The sequence below is a fragment of the Phodopus roborovskii genome, unplaced genomic scaffold, assembly GCF_943737965.1.
Source record: "Phodopus roborovskii unplaced genomic scaffold, PHOROB, whole genome shotgun sequence".
Classification (NCBI taxonomy): Eukaryota; Metazoa; Chordata; class Mammalia; order Rodentia; family Cricetidae; genus Phodopus; species Phodopus roborovskii.
This window is the reverse complement of record NW_026126413.1, coordinates 7,333,313-7,342,777: the sequence shown is the minus strand read 5'-3', so window position 1 is coordinate 7,342,777 and position 9,465 is coordinate 7,333,313.

Below are 9,465 nucleotides of genomic sequence, written 5' to 3'. Positions count from 1 at the left end.
CAGTAGTTACATGATATGCTATTCCTAAGACACAGTCTGCAGAATACGAAGGACATATGCACGTAAACTACCAGGCTGTGCTGGGCCTGGTGAAGGGAGAGGTGGTGTGTTTCACTATAAACCTTTTGGAATCCCTCAGATCTGGGCTCTACAGCCAACACCGTCGTCACTGCCTGGCCATGTGGATAGGTAACTTCTAGTGTGTCATTACAACTGTATTGGCTGGTTTTGTGTATCAACTTGACACAAGCTGGAGTTATCAGAGGAAAGAGCCTCAGCTGAGGAAATGCCTCCATGAGATCCAGCTGTAAGGCTTTTTCTCGTTTAATGATCAATGGGGAGGGACCGACTCATGGTGGGTGGTGCCATCCCTGGGCTTCTGGTCCTGGGTTCTATAAAAAGATGGGCTGAGTAAGCCATGGGAAGCAAGCCAGTAAGCAGCTCCCCTCTGTGGCCTCTGCATCAGCTCCTGCCTTCAGATTCCTGCCCTGCTTGAGTTCCTGTCCTGACTTCCTTCAGTGATGACCAGCAATGTGGAAGTATACGCCAAATAAACCCTTTCCTCCCCAACTCGCTTTTTGGTTATGGTGTTTTATCACATCAATAAAAACCCAAAGTAAAACAACAACCTGCATGGGGACTGCAAGGCTGCCTATCCCTTACCAGGCAGTTGTGAGGGATGAACAGGAGCCTGTGAAAGCCCCACCCCCACCCCCGCCACGCCCCAGCAGCACCACTGAGCCAGCAGAGGCGCTCAGGTAGGCCAGAGGTCGCGATGATGGAAAGACTGAACAAACACTGGCTATTTAGCGATGACGGAGATGTCACTCGTGTCTAAGTCTGCCTGCTGGTGACCTCTCTCAGTGCCTCTGCACTGTGTAAGCCAGACCTCCGAATTCTACTGGAGGGAAAAAATTAGCATGAAGCCCAAACACAGGTGTCACTTGCAAGCACTTCTTACCACATACTGCAACACAGAAAAGCCTCTGAGAAACGAGAGAGCATCACGGGCAACTGTTTATAATGGAAACGATCGATCGTGCTGGAGGAGAACTGGAAAAGGGGCCAGGAGGACTCCATGGAGGCCCGGGGGGGGGGGGCTCACCTGCCCTGTCTGTTAACAGAAGCAGAGAGACCTCTGAACCGACACCACCCCCCCCATGCTCGCCCCTCCAGGGACTGACTGGAAAAGCAACTTGCTATTACTTCCAGCCTTGTCCCTGTTCACTCTGAAATGGCTTTTCAGAATGTATTTGTCCGGTACTGAACTGTGGGGCTCTGTCCCGAGCTCTCACTCAGATGGCTTTCCTGCAGTGCTGATGCAGTCTCCATGGCTTTGCTGCAGCCTCCACTGTGCTGCTGCAAGGTCTGCTCTGAGTCAGGAGTGTGATGAGGCTGTGATCTCCGAAGAGAGAGGCTGTGAAACTTCAGGCCTGCAGGCTTAGTAAAATTGTCCCTGCCAGATTCAAGGCAGCATTATTTATGGATCCACATGTTTAAGCGTGGAAAACAGAGCACTTTTCCCATCTGCACCCAAAGAACACTTCCTCTCCCCCAAACAAGGTCCCATACCAGTAACAGGATGGCTGAGGCGAGGTCACTGGCCCTTCTGAGCCTCCCAGCAAGTTTTCTAACTGCTGCCCACAGCGAAAGGCCATGATAGTCTAGGCAGTCTAACAAGGCAGCTTAGCCAGCTCCAGCTCCCAGCGGAGTCAGGGTAGCTGGACAAGGGGCAATCTGGAAACTCAGCAGGGGACTTGAGTAGGTAGTGCTCTGTGAAATGTCCCCATTTGGTTAACTGCACTGAAAGGCAGCCACCTGCTGAGACAACCTCTCTGTCAAAGGAGAAATAGATCTTCATTATAGATCTTTGTTAACCACAGGGGCCCCAGGCTCAGTATCCTCAGCAGGGACACTCACTGATGCTAACTGCCATCTCTGTCCCCACACTCCCTCATAAACCACCTGGGAAAAGCCACTAAGTACATCTCCTGTCTACCACACCCTGCCTTACTGTCACAGGCATAATGATTGTGGGTCACCTGGGCAATGTTATAAAACTGTCACGAAGACCCACAACACAAGTCTCTGGGGGGAAACAAAAGAGGAGGCTGACACAGGAAGTGGCAATAATCTCATCATCCAAATAGAGAGCGAGGAGGGTTTATAAAGGCGGGGCGTTGTATCCTGACTGTAGTCTTCACAAGCGCCAACTGCACGAGAAAGATGTGCACAGCTGGGGCGTGCACCTTAGAATGTGTGCATTCCAAGTTCCTACGGTCAGAAGGGACGAAGTGCACACAAAACCAGAATGAGGTGGTGCCCGCTGGCCAGCTTTCTTAGATTACTAGAACACTTAGATTACTGGAACAAAGTTCATCTCCACCCAGAAGGTGTAGGGAAGCCAGGGATGTCAATCAATGCCACAATGCATCCTACACTCCCAGCTTGGACAGGAGAATAAGGTGGGGCCAGGGCTCTAACCCACTTTGCATCTGCTTTTCAACTGGATGATGATAATGTCAAACACAGACATACATCGATAAGAATAGACAAGCAGCCAAGATTCAACATTTGCTGTTAATACCCCCTTACTTTTTTCCTGCTCTAAAGCATGTACACAGGTTTTTTTTTAGCCACTTGCAAATACGATGTCCTAATACCCTAATATTCATCCCTAAATGCTTTAGCACACACCCCCTAAAATAAGGATATTTCCCCACATAGCTACAAGACAAGAAAACAGTCTACTTATATCCAATGCCTTGTCTATAGTTTAACAAGCCTACCTGCTCCATTTTTACAGTCTCCTCCCCCCCACCAAAGCTGTGACTCAATCAGCAGTCATAAATTGCATTTCACCCACTCCCACGTTACCCCTGAAGGCATTAGGGCTGTCACCTTAGGAATACCCAACTACCTGAGTTTGACTCTTTCTTCTTGTCACTTAAACTTGTTGTCTATGGTCTGCTTCACAGAAATGGGATGTTCACTCGCAGGGGTTCAGCTTAGGAACTTGCAGTGAGCATCCTTTGGAGGCGTGGCCCTTTGATCCCCCCCCCCTCCTTGCTAGGCGGACAGCACTAGTATCACAGACCCCAAACCAAAACAACTTGATGCATATCCATGGGTCACAGGAACTCAGACATACCCTTACTCACTGTGCCCAGGGTTTTCTCTAGGCTGATAAGGAACCCGAATCTATAGAGAAAGATGGGAGGTTTGAAAGTGCCCTGGGTAGATTCTGTTGCTACCGTTCTATTCAAAGATGATACCCTGAAGCTAGAAGGGAATGCTACTTCTCAGCAATGAGTTCTGTCTCTCCTTGTAACTCAATCGTGTTTTATATATGACCCATAAAATTTTAATTTAATTTAGGACCCGCATACCTAGGAAGGGAGGTAAACCCCAAATGACCCCTCCTTGGGAAGTGTACTTGAACTAAGAAGACACAAGTCACATAGAGAAAAGCTTTCTTGCAACCAGGAAGGTCATAACTGAACAGCAGCCCGGAAGCCTCTGGATGGTCTGAGAATCTATAAAAAAAAAAAAAAAAGGACAAACTAGCACAGTGAGGTGGCACTCACCTTTAATCCCAGAGGCAGGAGGATCTCTGTGAGTTTGAGGCCAGCCTGGTCAAAAAGCTACACAGAGAAACCCTGTCTCATAAAATAAAATAAATAAATAAAAAGAAAAAAAGGAAAGAAAAGGACAAGCTCAGTGTCCTCTGGCATTGCTCTCTGCCCACTCCTATAACCCCAGCAAGCTATACTACCACACTGGGAGAAGAGCGTGCAAACCATGTGACTGGGTGGTACAGAGCTTTTCAGAGCTTCACACACAGGCTTGAGACCTCTGCCAATGAAACACTGGGCTCAGAAAGGCGGTTTGTACTGAGCCTCTGCAAGTCTGATTCCCACAGCCCCAGAACAGAAGAATGACCTGCTCGCCCCCACCCCCCACCCCCCACCTCCCAGGAAGAAGATGTGGGCAACCGAACGATGACCAGCACACCATCCAGCCCACAGTGCCAGCTATTACTCACTGCTAATATGGGATTAACACAATGCTCGGGGCACAGGGAGTTCTCAAAAATATTAGCTGGGAGGAGGGGGAGGAATTCTGGGCCTATTAGGAAAAAGTGTCTCCCTTTGCTCCTCATTCTACTGAGAATCCAGGGTCCCTCAGGCTCCAGTTTAGTGACACAGCCTAATGATAATAACAAGAAAAAGAACTCAAGAAAGTGGCAAATGAGTAGGCCAAAAAAAAAAAAAAACCGGCCCCAGGCCAGAGCCTTGGCCAAGATGAATGGTTCAGGATGATGGACCTGCTTAGGGCCGACTCTGCAAGGATGTTTCCAACTCCAGCTTGGGTCTCTGGGGGACTGAAGATGTACTCATCCCTGACCAGGGTGATCCTTCAGGAGCCTCACAGAAAAAGATACACTATGAAGGTTTCAAAGCACAAAGCCTAAGTAGTGTACATTGGAAACACCAAAGGCAGAGATGCCTTTCTGTTGGCGAACTGTTAGTTTGGAAGAATAAAATACTAAATTAAAAATATAAGTTCCAATGAACAGATTTACTACAGTAATCTGGGGGCACATCTAATCATGTGCCTCCGAGAAGACTATAATTGTTTCTCGGCCCATTTCTGTATTGTTGCTATCTCCCCTAGACACAGGAACCCCACAAGGGCTTTGGCAAATTGGCCTTCACCCCCAGGTCTTCTGTAGGCACAAGACAGCTGGATAGAGACAACTGCATGTGGTTTTGCTTCTGAACGTGATGGAAATCGTCCAGTGCACTGCTTCCTGAAGGATGGTCCCTGGCTCAGTCCCAATCTCCTAGACAGGACTTGCAGGGAGCCTGCATCTCTAACCAGCTCCCACAGATCCTGCCAGAGTTTAGTGACCACTGAAGACAAAGGGGTGTGTGACCCAATGTGACCAGGATACAGTGACCAGCCTCCTGTCCTCTGCCTAGCTCTCAAGCTGCTAGGCTGAGGGGGACAAGGGATTCTGTCACCAGAGCAGCTATTCCCCAGAACATCCCAGGACAGCAAGGGAACTCCCTGATATCTTGGGACCTTTCCCTAAGAGCACAACCATGGCCTTCAGATCCAAGACCAATGCTGGTATGAAATGCAAAGCACCTTGCAAAGGCTGCTACTGTCTTTGGATTTTAATATATCTACCAGGGAGGCTTTTCAAGCTTTAGCTCTGATGACTCCAGAGCACAACAGGCATCCTGACCGTTGAAGGTTCAGACGCGTCACCAAATGCATTTCCTTTGAGTTGAATATGCTCTGCGCCTACCTGCCTTGGCCAACAATCCTCTGCAGTCCTAGGACAAGCATCTCCTCCTCCCAAATCTGACCCTCTGGAAGACACTGAAACGGGGTTCTCTTTTCACCTGGCAGACTGCGCCCCACCCATGCAGGGATGTGTGCCAATGTTGGAGGCTCTATTGCCTGTCATATCTATGGGGAGAGGGGTGTGTATGTTATTCATTTCTCATGAATCAAAGATGCCATTAGGTGTCGTACAAGGATAGCAAGGACAATAAAGAATTGTCCTGTGCAGACGTCAGAGGTTTTGGATCTAGAGGATCCTTGCTCTGGTGGCTTCCCACAAATGAAATGTATAGGTGCAACTTAAAATAGATCTCTGCCATTGCCACACTGACTTCCAGTGGTATCTCCTGTCCCGCAGTGTGGACAGACACGATACTTATTACAGGCAATGCATTTGTAGCTGGATTTCCAAAGTTTTCGAAGGCCCCTGCTAGTCTGCATGTTTTGACAAACAGGATGACAGGACAGAAAGGACAGGCTGTGCACCCGGCCTCTGATTTCCCTGGGAAATGCATGGAGGTTAGCTTTTGTCTTCTGTAACCACTACCCCAAGCCAAGCCAAGCTCCTATCACTGTAGTACTTGGGAGGCTGGGGCAGAAGATAATGAATCTGGGGCCACTCTGGTTACAGACACACATACGCACATACACACCCACTCCCTACACGCACCAGTCCCTAGACTTTGCCTCAGAGCCCTGCAAGTGTGGCCACAGGCCTTTATCCCTATCACACTATCCTCTCCTTTTGACCTGGGGTGGGCCACTCTACACGCATGGAAAACTCCACATATCAGGATGGGCCAAGCAGACAATGGCTACGTGATTTCCGTGCATCCTGGCCCTGCAGGAGCCCAGCTCAACTCTCCTCTGTACAAGAGGCTTTCATGACCTGTGGTTTCAGCTGCCTACAAGTCTCTCTCTCTCCAGCAGTTCCAAATAGCCTCATTCTCTTGGATACGGAGCACCTGGGAGCTCTCTTGGCCCCATTCACAGTCCAGTTTGTTTTTTAACTCACAAGCCCTGGCCAGCCCCAGACCTTTCTAGAAGCCTACACTTGATCCTTCCCACGTGCAGCCTGCTTCCCTACCTCCTCTTTCAGGACAGCACATTGTCCCTTGGGCAGGGGTGGCCCCAGAGAGCAGGACCTCTCACCTATCCTATTTTCTTGGAAGACCTCGGAAGACACTTGCATATTTTAAGCCTTCCCCTCCTCTTTCTACAAATGCCCGTGTGAACTCTTAAAAGGGTGGGTCTTCCTCATGGGGTTTGCAGTTGTGTCTGTCAGAGGGCAGGGCTGAGCAAACCAGCCTTCCGGCCCGCCCCTGTGCCTCGATGGGTCCAAAGCGTCTGTTGGTTTGCTAATGAAGCAAAAAGTTAATTCCAAGGATTGCAGTTTTATGCTACTGCTTTGTATCATTTTAAACCACAGGTATTTTTTTCTAATGTATAATGCATTCTGCATCAGGACAAAGTCTTAACGTGGCCTTAGGTGTCATGTCATTCCAGGATCAATAGGAAAGTAACAGCGAAGAAGTCCCAAGGGCAGGGAAAACAAGAACTTGGAAATCAACTCTGGGGCACAGCAGAGGGCATGCTCCATGCACCCCTGTTCAAAGTTGCTGCACTCTAGAATAAATGACCCTAAGAGAACAGACTAGTGACTAGTCTAAGGGGACAGCTGGGCAGCTCTGTGCCCAGGGAACACTGACATCATCTGCACAGCAACTGCAGGCTTTCTGGACACTTCTATGCACAGGCAGAAGAAATGTCACTTGTTCGGGCACAATGCCGTCCCTCCCAGATAACTTCATGAGCCCCAAACAAGATAAACAGAGGATTATGCCATCTGTTATTCTGGAGACTTTCACTACAACCCCCTCAAACACCAGAAAATCTAAGGATCAACTAGAACAAGACATGCTCCTTGTCTGGAAGCTGCTCAAACAGCTCCCATAGAAGATGCCATTGTTTCACACAGTTCCTCTCTCCTGAGGGCTGTGTTTTTCCACCCTATTGACTGACTGGCTTGCTTTGGCCCTTCTAACTTGAGAAGTGGCACATATCACTCCCAATCTACAGCTGACATGCTCTCCTTTCCCTTTGTTATGACATCCGAGACTCCTCCATCTGCTCTGTCCCCAGCAACATAATCAAGTGAACAGTCACACTTTTGATGAACACTAAGTAACGAAGCCAAACCTCAGCTGTTACCAGTGCTGAGATTTTTAGGGTCCGGCAAACGCCATCTCCTTGCCAGATTGCCTTTCGCTCCCTCCATTCACTATTCTCTTGAGAGCCATCAGTGGATCAGTTATGGGCTACCTCCTGCCCTGAGGTCAGGGCTATGACTAAGTTTATTTCTAGTGCTCACAGACAGGGTGCTGTATGCTTTGTCTGAAGGGCAAGGACCCCTCCCCGCCAAGCCAGCATGTAAGCACAGAACAAAACTGTAAGATGTCCCAGAGGCCAGCCTCCAACATGTAGCAGGCCGTGTCTTTCTGAGGAATGGAGACAATTGGGCCAACGACTAAGGAAGCAGCAAAGATAAGTTAGACTACATAGTAGGGAGACAAACACAGGGCAGCATTCGGGAGAATAAAAGTTGAGCCGTAGGTAGAGATTAACAATGGCTACACTCCTACTTCTCAACCTCTGTTATAAAATCCTAACAATCCCTCTGAGAGTATGGTCATTTCAGAGATCTGGGGAAGGACAGACATGTCATGGAAGTAGCAGTTTCCATCAGACAACTTTCGTCAGCTCAAAAGGTTCCTACACAGCAAACAATTTTAGCCTGGGCATTGCCTCCTTATACACAGTTCTTTGTTTGCGTAAGACAATAATTTGATCTCACTTTTTAGCTCAAAATTGCTAATAGAAAGAAAAGTTGATTTGGAAGTATACACAGATAGTTAAACAAAAATCCTTTCCTTTTATCTTCACTGCCTGATACTAGACAAAAGCAAGCTAAAGTAGTTAATGTGCACCCTGGCCTTAAGGCCCAGGTCCCTGGTGACCATGAAAGAGGTAAAGGAAGACAGGCAATGGTGGCAGACACCTTTAATCCCAGTGCTCATGTAGCAGAGGCAGGTGGGTCTCTGTGAGTTAGAGGCCAGCCTGGTCTACAGATCGAGTTCCAGGACAGTCGAGGATACACAGAGAAACCCAGTCTCAAAAACACAGGAGGCGGGGAGTGGGGGGGAGAGAAAGTGGTAAGGAGGACAGTCTATTGGCATGACCCACACAGAGGACCTACAACCTTCCGGTTCATCCCAGCAGTTTCGTGAGAGGCCGAGACAGGAGCTGTCTATAACACAGCAAAGGCCATGACCCAGATCCCATGAAAGAAAACACTCCAAACATGTCCCACAGTCACCAACCTTACTCAGGTTCACTCTGTGGAGTGGCACGTTTCTAATCACCTTCGTGCTCAAAGACAGTATCAGCAAACTGTACCTAATGATGTAAGACAACCCATATCCTTAAGGCTCAGATCCCAAGTGAGATTCACCCAGGGACCAAGACAATGCTAGTGGCTATTTACTCTTTCTTTTAAAAACCTCTGGTTCTCTATCTGAGGTCACTCCTGTTTCCCAACATCAAGACAGAGCAGTAGAATGTTGAGAAAAGGAAAGACACAAAGCAAAGGGCTGAAGTCTGGTCTCAGCTTGGTTCCTGCTTCTGAGTGTGTTGCTGAAATGGCCTCTGGTTTTTATTTCTCATTCACATGGGTGCTGGCTTTTTACCTCCAAAGATACAAACTCCAGCCCCAGATCCCAGAGGCCAGCCTTACGTGTCCTCACTGCTAAGAGCTAGCCAGCTCTGTGAAGCTTTTGAAAGTAGCCCAAGTCTTACGTGCTGAGCACAAATGCAGTAAAGAACAATATACGCTCATCGACGTTCACGAAGAGGCTTCGTGATTTATTTATGTTCTGAAAATCTCCTCTCCACTAGTTCATTTCTGTCAGAGATTTAAGATCAACAAAAAATTCAGTGATCCAGCATAATGATATATACAGATGGACACATCATACTGAAATCCACTAGATGTAATCATTAAGATACATAGAAATGTTCTAGGATGCTGGCCATGCATATACAAATATTAGT